This window comes from Pleurodeles waltl, chromosome 1_1 (genome assembly GCF_031143425.1).
Source record: "Pleurodeles waltl isolate 20211129_DDA chromosome 1_1, aPleWal1.hap1.20221129, whole genome shotgun sequence".
Lineage (NCBI taxonomy): Eukaryota > Metazoa > Chordata > Amphibia > Caudata > Salamandridae > Pleurodeles > Pleurodeles waltl.
The window spans coordinates 110,389,314-110,406,991 of NC_090436.1; the positions used below are offsets into that span (position 1 = coordinate 110,389,314).

The window sequence follows — 17,678 nt, forward strand, 5'->3', positions numbered from 1 at the left end:
ATTAGTGTTGTGTTCCCCATAATGAAACATGTACCCCTGTACCGGCAGGTAAAGCAGCCGCCAGGGGTCAAAAAGTCCTAACGCTGATAGAAAGGGCTGCAGTAGCAAAGGGAGCCATTAACATTCCACGAGACCTGGCTAGCCAGGGTGGCCGAGGCCACTCTGTCCATTTGGTCCATCAAGGGGGATGGACACACCAGGGAGGGAGTCACAGCTGCAGCTTCCCCAGGAACACAGCTCACAACAAAAACAAAAGCTCATCTGTAAACCCTGACCTACATATACTTTAAAACCATGAAGCATCTGTTGTGAAGCCCCATGTTCAGCTGCACCAACTGGGCACCGATGACAGCAAGCCCCAATATAACCCTACCCAGCACCCAGCGCCACCCAGTCCAGAGCCCAATCTCCCCTCCCCCACCCGCCGAACCAACCTAAGTGAGGTATGTCCCACTGTCTGAGTGAAAGAGGATTAAGTTCTATGCTTTCAGAATCGCCCCAGGCGAGGCTTCAGCCCCAACTCTTGCCATGATAGCCTTCAGTCAATTGGCCATTAGGCCAGGGCAGATCCCCCTGCCTCCCTTTCAGGCAGCCTTGCCAGAATCTCGGTGCCTGCATTCCCTGCAAAATCTGCAGAACCAGTTGGGCAGTCTCTCCAGGATGATCGAGAGCAATTCCTGCCTTTACCTCAGAACCATTAGTGCTTCTGAGGGGACTGACCCAACCTCTGACATAGGAATGCTGCATTCCTGGACTGCACGTGTGGGACTGGAGAGTGACCTTTTCCTCAGACAATGGGAACATGTCCTCCAGGATATCAAAGAAGTAGGTCTTGTCTTGGTAGATCACCTTAAGTGTTGCAGACTAGAGCAGCATGTAACATATGCCCAAGTTTTTCAGTCTTTTTTTGGTAGCCAGTAAAGACCATCACTGATACTGGACGAGTGTGATATAATCTGGAAAAATTAGGATTGTTCTGGGACTGATGTGACAGCATCACTAGTATGCACGTGCCTTAGGATCACATTACGATCCACATAGTTCAGTACCTGGGTTATCATTGGATGAGGTGAGTGCCCTGGGAGGGGGCTGTTGAGCCAGGGACTGATGCGCCCTTTCAGTGACAAAGCAAGGTGACAAGGAGTGGGCCGGAACCAGGGATCTTACCATTGTTCCAGGAACATTTTGGGGGAGGGCAATTCACAGTCTTCAAGAAAACCCACATAATTGTGGTTGTTTCTCCTCGCTCTCCCCTCAACATCTCCACTTGAGCTGCCAGCTTCTTGGGCGTCGTGGATACCAGTCTCTTAATAGTTTGTCATATGTCAGTGAGATTGACCTCCACATCGGATACACGGACGTCAGCTGCTTCTATTCTCTCCACAGCCTTGCTCAGATCCTTTCTGAGCAGTGTGACATTTACACCTCCGATCCAATTTTCACCTCTAGAGTGTCATGTGACTAAGTGATGGCTGCCAGGATAACATTAGTATCAGACCCCGGCTGTCACACCCCCTCCCTCCGGGAAGCACTCAAGGTCTTCTCGGCCACCTGCGCAAACTCCCCCAATGTGCTTTGCTTAACTTGGGACAGCTTGTCCTTGGTCATGATGAAGCGATAGGATGCTGGTCAGCCGCTTATTGCAGATCAGGCCGCCAGTCCTCCACGTCCCCCAGAGGCAGCATGCGCAATCCAGCCACCACCAAGCTCCACCACACAGTAGCTGCCCACAAGAAGGCAATTCAGAAGATGCCGCTGCTGCCCTGCACATGTGCTGTATTCTCCTGAGCTCTATCGCTGTCACCGCAAGAGGCCCAAACCGCGTGGCATCCAGCCCCTGGCTTATGTCTCCACAAGTTGGGTTGAGCTCCTCTCTACTGCCACCAGGACGCAGCCCCAGTGACCATCCTCAGAGGTGGCTGCAGATGGGCCACTTGCTCTCAGGCCCTGGGACAACCTCCAACCCCTCTGTTTCCTCTAGCAGCCTACAGGCAGTCTCTGCAGTCCCCTGGACAAAAAAGGGCGTAGGCTCCAGTTCTCCCCACAGCAGCAAGGACCCAACAGCCATGCAGAAAGAGATGGGGAAATGAGAGTTAGGGGAGGTCAAGTCCCATACAGTCTGGGCCTCTGCATTCTTCCACACCCGCAACGGCCTCCAAAAATCAGTGGTGTGCTGTAAGCCTCGGCTGGGCCCTCTCCGCTAGGCAGCCAGCTTCAGCTCACCTAGCCGCATATTCAGCCATGGCAAGAAGCCACGTGACCTCGCCCAGTGCGTCCCCAGGAGACAAGCCGGTAGCAGCCGCAGAACCTCACCTCAGGCGAAATCCCCTCCTCCGGGGTATTGCTGCGATGGCAGACGTGCACACCCGAGGCCGATGCGTAACCTCTCTCCAGGTGTCAGAGGGCTGCTCCTCATTGTGCCTGGAGCTCATCCCTGGTCTGTGCCGCAACAGTCTTGGACAACCAGTGAGCCCCGGGTTCCACCATCACGCACAGGGGGATTTTTCTGTTCCAGCACATGGACAATGAGACTAGATAAGCGGTGGAGGGTGCTAACCTCCATTAGCTTGTCATCACCATTTTGAGTGGTCCAGCCACTGCCCCAGGAAGGGGATGGCGGTCGCAGCCTATCTGCAGATGTTGGGGATGCCAGCATTCCGATACCTTGATGACTGGCTAATAAAGACAGGCTCGCCTCAGACAGTCATAAGCCACCTCCAGATGATGACTGGCCTTTTGACATCATTGGGGTTTTCCATCAACATGCTGAAGTTTCACCTATTGTGGCTCCCCTTCATAGCCACCATTCTGGATACAATGCTTTTCAGGGCCATTATTCCGCCTCAGCAAGTCAAGGACATTTATACTATAGTTTGATTTCTCAGTTCTCGCCCTGGGTCTCAATTAGAGGGCCTCTGAGGGTTCTCAACCTCTTGTCTTCCTATATCCTGCTGCACCATGCCAATTGGCATTTGTAGCTCTGAAGTAGTTCAGAAGTCTCAGTGAGCATAGCATCAAAGAAACCTACAGGACTCCGCCCAGGTGTTTAATGAGATTGCAAAAGATCTGCAGAGGTGGCTGCTCAGCTGTGATTGGAATGGCAGCCGACCCCTCTCCCTATTCCATCCAGAGCTAAAGAACATGGTGTTCATGGGTTGGGGAGGTCATCTGGGAGAGTTGGGGATCAGGTGACTCTGGTTTCCGGCGGAGACTCTTCTCCACATCAATTTGTTGGAGTGACAGACGATTAGTTTTACATTGAAGACATCCTTCCCATCAAGGGAGAAACGGGTGTAGATTCTCTCGGAGAACACGACTGCCAGGTGGTATTTCAAAAAATCTTCCTGACAACCCAGCACCTGGCGGGAACTTTAAATACCAGGGTGGACAAGCCAACTGACGTTGCCTAGCAGATCACAAATAGATGTTGCACTCAGAGGTGGATCTTGGCATCTTCCAGCAATGGAGGGAACTCTAGCCTAGAACCCTAGCTCAATCTTTTCGCAATAACAGTTTCAAAAGTTTTGCATGTTGGAGTTCGTAAGGGAGTCCTCTTTCTGCAATGTCTTCTGCCAAAATTGGGCATTGGTATGCCTGAACGAAATTCATCCCCTCCATCTCCTTCCCAGAGTATTGAAGAAGATAAAAGGAGAGCAGGACCAAGTCATCCTAGTGGCTTTGGACTAGGTGAGGAGAGTGGCACCCAGAAACCTTGTCTGTGAACCTTTGTCTCCTGATTCTGCAACCTCTTCGTAAAGATCTTCTGTTGCAGCAGCAGCGGTGAGTCTTTGACCTGAGCCTGCACAATTTGCACCTCCAGGCTTGGAGATTGAATGGCAACAGCTATGGTTTTTTTAATTTTCTCCCGAAGTAGTTGGTGTCATTTTGGAAAGCAAACGTCCATCCACAAAATCTGCCTATGCAAGATGCTGGGAGAAGTTTGTTGCTTGGTGTGTCTTCCAGTGCATCAAACCTCTGAAAGCATAATTATTGAAAGTTCTCCAGTTTTGTTTGCCCTTAGACCTTGCTGTGTTAACAAATAAAGGTTACCTCTCGGCTCTTTTGGCCTTCTTATGCTTATAAGATCAGCCGTCCCTTTTCAAGCCACCTGTTGTAATGCCATTTTTTAAAGAGCTGATTCATATATTCCCTGCAACAACGCTTATGAAGCCACAGTGCGACTTTAATTTGGTACTCACTTACCTGATGTGTACTCTTTCGAACCCATGCTCTCTGCCTACTAACTATCAAGGCAACATTCTTCATCACCATAATTTCAGCTAGGCGGGTGAGTGATCTTCAGGCTTTGTTATTAGAACCACAATATTCAATCTTTGTTCCCGGACAAGTTAGTCCTCCTGAAAAAAGAGGCATTCCTGCCCAAGACAGTAATGCCTTTCGACATAGGGAGATCCATAATCTTGCCAACTTTCTGTTCACCATTTCATCCCTCCATAGAGTAAGAATGGCTCCGCTGCCTTCAATCAATCAAATGAATCAATCAGGATTTGTAAACCGTGGCTAATCACCCGACAGGGTATCAAGGCGATTACAGGTCCTGAAGAAAGCAGTGAAAATGCCTTAACTGTTAAATGGCACTTAGCTTCTGTGTATCCTGAACCAGGTTCTACAGACAGTATGGCCAATTTTTTCTCTGTTTCTCAGGGACTCAGATGGCCAAAGCATTGCTAAAGTGGACCATTTTGAGACTGAGTATATTATGATCCAAAACCTGCTATTGGCTGGCCAAGAAATGGCGCCCGGAAGGCCTGCACGCTCACTGAACCAGAATGACGGCTGCTACGACTGCACTGGTGAGCTGTGTGCCAGTTCAGGATATTTGCCAGGCTGCCACATGGGCATCACTCCATACATTTAAGAAACACTACTGCATGGACAGCCAGGTCCGGCAGGACAGGCACTACGCCTCGTATGTCATACAGGATTTCCTGGTGTGAGTTATTCCACAGACCCACCATCCGAGGTTGTGGATGGCTTTGGTATCTAAAAACAAGTGTAGGAGGCACTTTTGCAAAAAAACAAAAAGCAATTGCTTTTGAGTCTGATATATGAAGAATTATTTATATCAATTGAAGCAGAAAGAATGAATGGATTACATACACCGTTTTTTAGAATGTATTGTGATTACATGAAATTAATAAATCAGTTTGCCATTGCCACTAGGTGTAACATATTCTTTTAATAGTACAGCATACACCCAACATGTGTTTTGTGACACCTGTTGCTTTCTCAAGGCTGCAATGACATAAAAACATAAGCTCTATATGATCATGTCTAAGTTCATTGACTATTTTAGTTATCATCAGTACATTATAAAACACAAACTTCTTATTACCCTCCTAATAGATAATACTTGGAAAATTGGAGAAAATATGTTGTTCGAACATACACAACCACTCATTTTCAAAAGTTGTCAAGTCTCCAGTAGAATGAGAATCTCTGATTTTTATCATTTAAAAATCATCCACGCCCAATAACAAGCTTTTAAAAGCCTGTGTTTTTAATTAGATAGATTATTTTAGACAGCTAAAGGAAGAATTAAGTGCGTAATGAAGCCAACCTCAAACAGTTTACTCAAAACAAGTTAAGTCTTGGCCCACCCACATAAATGGAGTACCGTTCTTATCGGGGGGACAAGTGGGAACTCAGAGTGGTAGGAAATCTGTGGCTCCCCGCAGGTTCCAGAAGTTTTCCTCATAGAAATTGGGGAAAGTGTGTGTGTGTGTGTGTGTGTGTTTTTATTTTTGCCAAACTTTGAAAGGTGTAAGGGATTTTGGGTAAAAAAAAAAAAAAAAACTGGTGACAGCCACACAAGTCACCCCACCCAGGATTCCATGAGATGTCTTGTTTTCAAAACTGTGCAAGATTTCTAGGTTTCCTTAGGTGCCAGCTGTGCTAGGGCCCAAAATCCACAGCTACCCACTTTGCAAAAAAAAAAAAATCAGTTTTGAGTGGATAGATTTGATGTGTCCATGTTGCGTGTTAGGCCCTTTCTTCACGCAGGCACTAGGGTGCCCACACAAGTGAGGTACCATATTTATCAGAAGACATATGGGAGCATAGAATAGTAGAACAAATGTTATTGCTGATTGGATTTCACTGCATTTGTGCCTTCAGAATGTAAGCCAGTGAAGAAGAAAAAAGATACTTTGAAAAATACCCTCTAAATTGTATGCTGCACAGGTACCCCCACAAATTCAGAGTTTTACAAATACCCACTGATCCTAAACTCCACATCTTGTACCCATTTCAGAAATACATAGGTTTCCTTGATACCCCTTTGTCATTCTGCATATTTCACCATGTGAATTGGTCTATATTCGGTACACAATGAATAAATATTGTGTGGTGCAGCTCAGTTGTTGGCTGTGGGCACCCTGCGTTCTTCAAGAACCTACAAACCCTAAATAGCCCGCAACCAGAAGAGTCTAGCGGACATAATGGTAAATTGCTTTCATCATTCTGACAAAAAGTCACAAATGAAAACGTCACAAATGGTGTTTTTTTAACTACTCATTTTCAATATTTCTTTATTTCAACAGTTAGTTTCTTTGTGAAAACCTTGAGAGAACTATTCATATTACAGATAAATTTGGAATTATGGCTAATTTTCAGAAAGCTATAGCTTTTATGAATTACTCATGAGTTTAATACTGATTTCCACCATAAACTAGAAGTAGGTTGTGATGCAAAATACAGGAAAAATTTCAAATGCCAAAACTGGTTGAAGAAATTAAGTTTTTATTATTTAGCTGTACATGTCCCTGAAAGCTGGGAAGATGGTGTCTTCAGCAGAGCAAACCGTTCGTTGATGCCATTTTTAAGGAAAAAAACACCTTTTTCCAGAGCACGTTTTTCTATTTTTCTGGGGGAAAAACCCTCAAAATGTAGCTATATTTTGCCTATTTTTTTCAGTCTTCTCAAGGGGAATCCATAAATCCTCTGTACCTTTCGAATCATCAGGATGTTGGGAAAAAAGGATGCAAATTTGACATGGATACTTTATGTGAAAAAGGTTTTGGAGCCCTCAGTGCAATCTACTCTGAATAGCCAAAAAAGTGCTCAGCAAGGCGGGAGGGCCAGCAGTTAAGGGCTTAATAAGAGGCCAAATTTAAACATCTGCACACTGCATTTGCATAGCTCAGTGTTCAGTGGCACAGATCGAGATCAGAAAGAAGCTGGCGTCTGCATGAGAAGGTAGCTTTTTCACTGGGGCTCTGAGTTCCTATCCGAAACAGACGGATCTGGCACAGAACTGAACGGCACCACCTGTCAATGCACAATGGAATCACTGAAAAGCTTGTGGTTCCAGTATGATGTCTGGGGAAATTTACAAAATGGGAATCTGCTGGGTAGCGTCTCTACCAGTAAAGGTACTACCAAAAGTAAGTAAGTTCTTCATTACTCCTGTAAAGGGAGCCATGTCAAGTCAAAGGAAAAATTGACACAGGGTTTATTTGGTAAACAACCAACAGTTCTAGAACACCAATGCTTCTAAAAGTCAATCAAGTCTGCACATGGGAAATCTGCTACATGCATAGAGTTATCCTAATAGGTAATGGCTCTTCTTTCTACTCATGTGCAGTTCTTCAGACTGCGAAAAGTAACATGTTTTATGAGTTGCTGAGTGAATTGCTGAAGGGTGAACAGGGCTCTCAAGCTGGGGTTGTAATTAAAATATGTCATCACATGTAAGCTGAGGATTATATGCTTGAAGGTTTTACAATTTATTGAAGAATAGAGAAGGAATATTAAATCATACATCTGAGAGAAACTGGTTTCACATTTTGTTAGAGTAGGACGACATAATATTAGCTTTACTTATTTTGGGAGTTTTATAAATTTGCAGGGAATTTTCATTGCCTTGGCAATGCAGAATGAAAGGATGATGGACTTTCCGCCATGCTCCAGGTGTCTGTCTGAAATGATTGACATATAGTCCAGCTGAATGCAATTCAGCAAGGATCCAGTGTACAGTCTGCCACCAGGAAATGCGCAAGCTTTATTCTGCCTTGAACGAATAGTAATCTTGCTACTCCCACTGGCATTACGAACATGTTTCTTGGCTTCCATGGGCAGTACAATGTCCCTTGGAGGTGCCAACAATTGCCACGCCCACAAACCAACCCCTGTACAGTCTTGAGCCAAGGTCATCCATATTGTTGAGAGGAAGTTGCTGGGACTTTATAGGCATCTTTTCAAAGCTTGATACTATTTTACCAACTGGACATATAGAAATCCAGATTGTTAATTTGTCATGTGATCTGGCTACACTCCACATGAAACAGGTAGGTTGTCAGCCTCACAATTTGAGGTTCTAGATGCTGAGTAGAGCAGTGTTCCAGGACTGCAGGTGAGTGTGAGACTTGGGCCCATCCATCCCTGAGAGTCAACACAATTTTAAGCATTTTGTTGATAAATGAATAATTTGCCGCTATGTCTACTTCCTAACACTTGTCAAGAGAGTCCGACAAAATGGAGCTTATATTAAAACATGTGTCAGGGCTGCTTATTTTCCCAGTCCTGGTCACTTTCTTTCTGTCCATATGAAGACAAGGACCTGCCCCAAGACACCTCACCCAACAAATTAATGAGGCGAGTAATTTATTGATGCCACTCTTTGTAAAATGTCTACAGAAAGATGCATACAGCTTTGTTGGAGATAAATGAATGCTCATTTCTGACGCCCCTGCAAGCTTACCAATTAGCAGCCCGAGTTTGTGTTCGATTAGCTCCTGCTCAGTATGCATGTTTTCACAGAGCCTTAAGGCTCTCAGAGGCTGCATGGAATCTGAACAGCGCTCGTTAACATGTCATCCCTAATTTCTGCTCAGGAGGCCGAGAGTCCCTTTGATGTGTCGCACTCTCCTATTGGTCAGCATGACCTGTGTGTTGTCAAGCAAACTAAGAACAACATTAGTCAACAGATGCTCAAGTGTAGCGCCACTTTACTTTCCACCTCAGTATGTTGACTTTTAATCCATTTTTAGGTCGCAGCCTACCAGACAGTGCAGCTGTCTGGTTTGCTAAAGACATCTTGGGGACTTTGGGAGAAAGTTGACTTAGGAATGCATTGCGCCCGTTGAGCACCACTGGCTTTGTGGTTTGTAACTCAGATTTTCTGGCTTTTTATTTGCTGGCTTTATTTGCTTGCGGCTTTACAGGTTCAGTTGATCCCTCCTGTTGCCTTTACCTTGTTTATTGTATTCTTCCACAAACTCCCTTTCTGTAAACAGGCTTTTAAATCTTCTTCTTGTCTTGTCACATTTGCTGTGCATTCAGAGGCCGAGGTCCAATGTCCGGTGCTGTCTTCCGAGGGCGCTTGTTTACTTTTCTTTCTCTGCCTTCAAAGTGAGAGGATTTGTGTGACAATCTTCCTTGATACTGAGGGTAGGAAAGAGGATTTTTCTATCACACAACACCAGAACTGTACGTATTTCAGATATGTCAGAATTAGTAACCTACATGAAGCACATTTTTTGTTATTTCTAAAGTGTGTTGGAAACAAACAAATCATTACATTAGGTGATGCAATTTCAACACATTTTCTTTTGTGCGCTGTATAGTTTTATTAGTAAAACTGTATGTCTGTGCAAAAGTAATGTTCATTCTAATTGAAAATGTGTTGTCTGTAATGGCAGTGCGCTACAGTGCCATGCATACTTAGCTCTACGCCACTCCATTTAACTCTACACCATTCCACACCACTGCACTCTACTCTGCACCACTCCACGCCACTGCGCTCTGCACCACTGCACTCTCCTCCACTCTACTTTACACTTCTGCACTCTATGCAACTTCACCCTATGCCTCTCTACTCTACCCTGTACCACTATACTCTAGGTCAACGCATTCTTCGCCACTCTACCTCACTACACTCTTCGCCACTACACTCTGCACGACTCCAGTATAGGCCACACCAATATACTCTGCACAACTCCACTCTACCCCGCTCTGCAAAACTGTACTCTAAGCCACCGCACTCAGTGCCAATATAATCTACACCAATGCACTTTACTGTGTAACATTAAACTCTTTGCCCCTGCACTCTACACCAGTCCACTGTAGGCCATTCTAATCTACTCTGCACCATTGCACTCTATGCCACTGCAATCTACCTCTTTACTCTATGCCATTGCACTCTATGCCACTCTACGCAAGTGCACTTTATCCTGCACTACTCCACTCTATGCCACTTCATTCTACTCTGGAACAATCTACTCTACGCCACTGCACTCAGTGCCACTGTACTCCACTCTGCATCACTCCACTGTATGCCAGTCCACTCTGTGCCACTGCACTCTACTCCACTCTACGCCAGTGCACTCTACACAGGTGCACTGTCACTGCACTCTACTCTGCATCACTGTAGTCTGCAACACTGCACTCTCCGCCACTGAACTCTGCACTACTCCACTCTGATACTCCACTCTGTCGCTGTGCTCTGTGTTGCTGCACTCTACACCACTGCAAAAAAAAAGCAAACAACGCCCCCCCAAATAAGGCTCACACTCTTCAAAGAACAATCTATTACATTGTAACACATGACTTGAAAACATTGATTCACTTACACTTCTTTTCCTTTATTAGAAAACCACAGAAACCCATGTTTATATGATATAAGCATATAATACATATGTTTCTTTGGCAAATGTAAAGCACACAAGCCTGCAAAAGGGGGTGCTTCTACAGGGCAGTCTCATGACCTTCCTACAGCGCATTATCACCTCTAACGATATTTGGGTATTTGTATGACCATTAGGAAAAATACTAAACTATTTAAACAGTTGTCAGACTATTTGTCTCCACCATCCTTTCTTTGACAAAGTGGCATCCTAGGCCAAGATTAAGTTACCTATTTGGTTGTCATCATTGTAACTGTCAATCCTGTGTACCAGAATTGCTGTCTTAACTATAGTTTCTGTTCAAGATAAGATGCTTTTGCTGCAGCTAAGTCTGTGTGTGTGTGTATGTTAATTACACTATGGCAGCCCCTATTGTGTTGTTACAGTTAGGAGCTAGCTACCATAGGAAATTGTTTTTGTTTTGCTGATAACTTTGGCATCGTTTGACGATTCTTCACAAAACTTTCTAAAATCAACAGTTCATCCACCTCAGCTCCTTCCTGCAACGGTTTGGGATGATCCTTCAAGCAGGGACTTGCGAAAAATGGGGTCCCTAAATGCAGTTTTCCCATGCAATTGCCATAGGGATTTTTGGCCAACGCTACAGCCAAAGTAACTGATCAGAATTGCACCAATATTTGGCAGAAATCTAGATCTTTAGCCAGAAACTGTGCTTTTTGTGATTTGGTGTAAATTAGTTTGGTAGTTTTCAAGCACTTAAAGCCCAAAATGTATAGATTTCTGGACGGTTGTGTATGCAGACTCCTGCTGCATCTTTAAAAAATAGTGATCCGACCGGCCAATAGGGCTCGCTTCTGTGAGTCTTGCAGGAGCTCTCGCTCTGATTGGCTTGCTGCTACCTCAACAAAGATGTTGCAGATGCCATTACAGGGCACTCTGTCCCCCTGTCCTGAAATTAATAATAAAAGATATAATGTGGTAGGGGAGGGGGTACTGTGAACCCATGTACCTTGTGGGGGGCAGATTGAAAAATAAAGTTTTGGGGTGGGGGGGGGTTTCTGTGATCTCGCAGGAGCCGGCGCAACCCCTTGGACTGTGGCAGGAGTTACGAAGGATCAGGAGAGCAAATTAAAAAAAAAGAGGGGGTTAATGTCCGCTGTGTTTGGGGGGAGCTTTGCAGGCTGAAGTAAAGTGGGTGCACCTTGGCCTCGAGCCTTGCGTGTCATGGGGTTGGCCACTGGGCCTGGGCACCAAACCACCCCTTAAAAAAAAAAAAAAAAAAAAAAAAAAAAAAAAAAGGTTTTCCCATTCCCGCAGGACTCCTTCAGATATTGGAGGGCTGTGCTGGTTGCGTGGGAGGCTAGGTACAAGTGCTTGCTGCTCCCACAGGGCTCCAAAGTCGTACAAAACCAAAAATTAATTCCCTATGATAACCACACACACACTTTCTCTCTCTCTCTCTCTCTCTCACTCTTTCTCTTTCTGCCAGGGCTGTATTGGAACATTGGGTTTCCTTTTGGGAGATCCAGGTCTATCTGAGGGAGCATGGGGAGATGGAGGAATCCCCACGCAGAGATTTATGGATTGCTGCATTCCTGTGAGCTAGGTGGGACACACTGGAGGAAGGTAGAGCAAGGCTCTTCAGTGTACTTCAAAGGGTGCTTTTTGATTCAGAGAGAGGTCACTGGAAAGGGGACTTGGCACATCTCAGGAAGGAGATGGGGCTGACAGGGAAATCATAAAGAGTGTAGGTGGAGGCCCTTGGATAACCTTTTGATACACCCATCACTGTGGTAGACATTCAGGTGTGAACCTGTAGTCACTTTCACTGCCTGTGTTGTGAGAGCTACCAGCTTTGTCTTTGCTCCTACTCCGAAAGACTGCTTCGGGAGAAAGGACAGGGTAAAGAGGAGAAGGCATTTCAAAAGGAAGCCTTCCTCGGCATAAGCCTCAAAGGCTCATACTCTAAGTCACATTTGGTGTCTGAACTATAAGAAGGGGAACTTGAGGCCCCCAAAATTGTCAAATGTCATGCTGCCAGTCGGGCTGTGTGAGGAGTACAAGCTCTGCAAAAATTCTACCTGTGACCAGGGCTGGAGGCTAAGACCTGCCAGTCTCCCACCTGGCTGAGGGACATTACCCCGGAAATTCAAGATCACCTGCCTCCAGAGCCTGCAGCACCAGTGCCTGTCTGCTTGCCAAGACCAGTTTGTCCTGTGAGGAAGGGGAGATCGTTGGAGGGTGCGAGGTTCAGTGGGAGATTCTGGCGATTGGATCTGTGTAGCGAGGTGTGAGCTAGCTGCCTGTGTATGCCAGATGTGGGCTGCCCTAAAATGAGCCATGAACTTTGCTGCACGGATACGGCCGTAGCCCTTGTGTGGAGTGAAGTCGGTGACCCCGTATGCCAGGTGGGGCCGCCGTGAAGATTACTGCTGTGCCAGTCGAGCCTTATGGCGTATCCCATTTGCAGACTGAGGACAGTAATCCCTTATGCAGTACCATCCCATACCATGGTAACCCATGCGTGCCCAAGCCACCACTGAGGATCAGTACCAGGAGCATCGAAAATCCCTCCAACCTCCTTGGGGAGGACCCAAGAAAACATACCAGCATCGGAAGAGCTCCAATGACTAATTAACACCCACCCTCCCCCAGATCATTTGAGTAACTGAAGGGGTCCTGATGCTGACTCTGCAGGGCCTTGTGTGAGAAACTCACTGGAGACAGCCACTGCAGCTTTAGCCCCGGGAAGAGGCTGCACTTGGCAACTCCGTTTGCGGAGGTCCTGCTGGTGTGGGGGGAAATTGCCTGACAATGTAGCACTTCAGTGCTGGAATACGTTTGACTTTAATTGGAGTCAGAGTGGCACTCCTGAGACTCGGCCTACTAGTGTAACTTGACCTGAATGTTGCCTACAGTGCATTTGGGAAAAACCACTACCGCTAGGGGGAGGGGAATGGGACTTAAGGACCCACCTGTTAAAACACTACAGCCCCAACATCATGGGACTGAGTATTGTTTATGTTGGTATATAAATACTCCTTTTCTCATAAAAGCAAGTATTTGACTAGACAGTCATTTCTACTGCGTGAACGTATATTGAGTTGTGAGCCTATGTTCCCCCCGTGTCTACTTCACCCTGAGAAGACTTGGACTTGTCGGCATGTGCTACCACTGAGAGTCAAGTGCTGAAAGGATACTTGTTCCAGTTGCTCAGGTTTCATAGTGTGTCGGGCCCCAGGACTTTAGGAGTAAAAAGTCACAACCCTTGCAGTTGGAGCAGTAACGTCTGCTTTCCCCTGGCCCCACAAGCGAGATTCTAACACAACTAATAGAAAAGCCACATAATGAAATGTCCTGGTGCCTAGTTGGCATTTAATTGGTTAAGTATCATTATGAAAATCTGCACTTTGTACTCATAGGTAGCATTTTAACACATGACGTGCAGCATGGAGTGTTATGACTCCACCTTGAAAGCCCCCATGACCTGGCTTCCTGCAGTTTGGGAAATGTTTAATATTTTTCTCATAGCTGTTTTGGTTTCCAGTTCAGTCCTGTCCATCACACTTCTATAGTCAAACTAGTCATGGAAACCTCATGCCGGTGTTTAGCTCTTGCTCAATTCCCGATCCAATTTGATGTATGAGCCAGAGCACTACCCTCTCTTCTCCCTACTGAAGAAGTCCTGTAATGCATCATGGGTATACGTCCAATCCAGAACTACCTTCTACAATTACAACGTAAAGAAGAAAGCGAAAATAAGTCTGTGGAGATCTGGCTTTTTAATTGCCTGTTCCTCAGAGAGATCTCTAATCGGCCCCTTTGACCACATTATCTGGCCAATATGTTATTGTTTCTTTTCAGTTGCAGGGAATGGTATGAAATAGCTTGTCTGGAGAAAGCAAGAATATTAATTCACAAATTGAGTGCTCTGCTTCCTTCTATTTAACACTGCACTTTGGAGAAAAACACAAATGCTTTGTAATCACTCCAGTCTGCAGGACTTGTCAAAGCTTTAGCTCCCATACTGTGGTTGGCTTTTTGTAACAAGTGAATGGAATTATGTCCTCCTGATAGCCTTGTGATGGATGTCTCTGTCATCATTGAAAGCAGGTTATTTTACCGAAGACAAAGCAGAAACTGCTTGAGATGGGTCTCTGTAATTATTTTGGAGGTCACACGTGATCACAGAGCACATGGAGTTTCATATTCCACCCACTTTGTATTACAATTGAGATAGTTTGAGGTGCGTTAGACCTGGTATCCTTGGTGTGATTTCACCTGTCTTTTTGCCTCTGCCTCATGTATTTTTGACTGTGTGCTGGATTTCATTTTTTTTTGGTTTTGGTGCTCTGTGCACTCCACCACCGCTGATCAGTGCTAAAGTGCAAGTGCTCCGTGTGTGAATTATGATTAGGTATCCATGATTGGCATATTTGAGTTACTGGTAAGCCCCTAGTATAGTGCACCATATGTGCCCAGGTCCTGTAAATCAAATGCTACTAGTGGGCCTGCAGCACTTATTGTGCCTCATGTGTTGCCCTGTAAACCCATCTCAGACCTGCCATTACAGTGTCTGTGTGTGCAGTTTTAAAATGCCATGTCGACCTGGCAAGTGCACCCACTTGTCAGCCTCAAATCTTCCCTTTTAGTACATGTAAGGCATCCCTAAGCTAGGCCCAAGGGAGCAGTGTATTTAAAAGGTAGGACATGTACTAGTGTGTTTTGCATGCCCTGATAGTGAGATACTGCCAAATTCGTTTTTCACTATTGCAAGGCATAGCTCTCCCATAGGTTAACATGGGGATTGCCTTGCAATATCTCTTAAGTGTAATTTCCCATTGGGAGCATATAGAGAGATGGGGTTTAGGGTCTCTGAACTCACAATTTTAAAATACATCTTTTAGTGAAGGTGTTTTTTAGATTGCATGTTTGAAAAACCACTTTTAGAAAATGGGCGTTTTCTTCCTTAACCAATCCGTGCCTCTGCCTGGCTGTGGAATACACTTCTGGGTCAGGATGACAGGTGGGCTGGTTGTGAATTCACTCTAAACAGTCACACAAAGAGAGCTGAGGTGTGACCTGCATATCCTGGTGGGTCTTCCTTGACTAGAGTGCTGGAGGAGCTGGCACTGGCACCTGACTAGGGCTGTGCCTGTCCTTACACAATGCAGTCTTCAACCCCCTGGAGTGTGTCTGGGACCAGGGCAGGAAAGGCAGGGTCTTGTGTACTACAAATACTTTTCTTTGAAGTTTGCCTACTTCAAAGGCAGAAATGAGTATAAGTATTGAACCCAAAACCCCACACTTTGAGAATACCTCTGGATGAAGAGGAGACTCTGCCAAGGAGAAGAGCTGAATAGCTGTGAGGAGGAGTACTGTCCCCTTTGCTGTGTGTGCTTTGCTGGGTTGGCCTGCAGTTGTTGCTTCTGCTTTGGAGAGGACGACGACTGGACTTTGCTGGTGTATCCCGCTTGTGCAGTTTCTCCAATGGCTTGGACTGAGCTTGCTTCCTGTTAAGAAGTCTCAGGGACATCAAAGAATTCACCTGCCAGCCACTGGGTTCTCTTGCTGAGGACCCTGACTTGTCGAGAGGTGCCCACTGTAGTTCCTGGGCCCTTGGGAGTGAAATCTGGCACAAAACAAGAAGAAACAGGCACATCAACTCCCGACGTCTCCAGAACTGGTGCCGCTACCCGACTCCACGCTACTGCCTGCATCCAAAGCCGTGGCCCCTGCTGAAGTGCGATGAGCGACACCGCAGGCCCAACGCTGCCGCAGCGCCTCTAACATCCTGCAACATCATGAGTCCCAAGTGCCATGTCACCGACGTCTGTGACACCAGACTCCTGTGTGGCCCCGTGGTGTGACCGCAACACCTTTTGTGTCTTGACCAGCTGGACTCATCAACCCTGCCGGATTGTAAGGAACTGGCGCCTAGCTGCCAACGTCGCCTCACCTCCGCTGCCTTCATGCCGATGCCCCACCTCCCATGCGTAGCAGTAAAGAAGTGACACCTCACCTCTCCGATAGCAGTACGGCACAGAAGCTACACTGGCGTTGCCTCACCTCCCTGACTCCGTGCAACGTCTTTGACTCTGCTTCGTTTCGAAGGTACTGTACCTTGGGTCCTTGCAACTCCGTGACCAGCACCACACTCCCTTGCGAGTGGCGTCAGACTGTTGGGAACGAGACTGTCATGACGCCGTGATAGCACCAGTTGGAGCCATTTTGTTTCTGAGTTATATATTGGGATTTAATCTTAAAAAAATCATATCTTTGCTTGTGTATGTTGATTTTTATCGTTTGGTCTTGTTTTACTTAGATAAATAAGGTCTATTTATTTCTAAACTGGTGTGGTGTCCATTTGTAGTGTTTTCACTCTGTTATTGTGTGTGGGTACAAATACTTTACACATTTCCTCTGAGATAAACCGGACTGCTCGTGCCAAGCTACCAAGGGGGTGATCAGGGGTTAATTTAGAATTGTGACTCCCTTACCCTGACTAGAGTGAGGGTCCCTACTTGGACAGGGTGCAAATTGACTGCCAACCAGAGACCCCATTTCAAACAAGGTGTAACTTGCATCGCCATGCAATGAGTGAGCTTTCTGTGGTGCCTGTAACCATGTACTGATTAAATGATCATCTCACCTTAACTCTTCTGTATGTCACACTAATCTCTATCGCAAAACCAAATGCAACAGTCCTTGGGGGGGGGGGGGGGGGATAGGAGTCACGCACACCTTCCCTCGGCACACGTGCGTCTGGAGAGGCTGTTTTACACTCCCATGTTTGCACTTCGTCTACCACAGTAGAGTCATGAGTTGATTGAAGTGTCTGTTTTCCAACAGTTTCTAAAATTGGAAAAGGTGAATAAGTTACTGGGCAGCAGAAGTTGTATATGAGAACATAAGCCGAAAAATATCTAAATGCTTACTAGAAATAAGAAAAAGTTACACTTTATTACATACCAGAAAGGGCACACGAGTTGAGCAGTAAATGATTACTATATAAATTACTGGTTCACCTTTTTATAAGGGACCCGAATTGTCAGCTACACTCAGGGAGTG

At 45.8% G+C, this 17,678-nt stretch overlaps 1 protein-coding gene across 1 annotated transcript in view; it reads left to right on the forward strand.

Moving 5' to 3' along the window:
• The window catches only part of PIK3C3 (phosphatidylinositol 3-kinase catalytic subunit type 3), a 699,052-nt gene that overhangs the window by 303,622 nt on the left and 377,752 nt on the right, over window positions 1–17,678 (forward strand). The gene's annotated exons all lie outside the window — the stretch shown is intronic.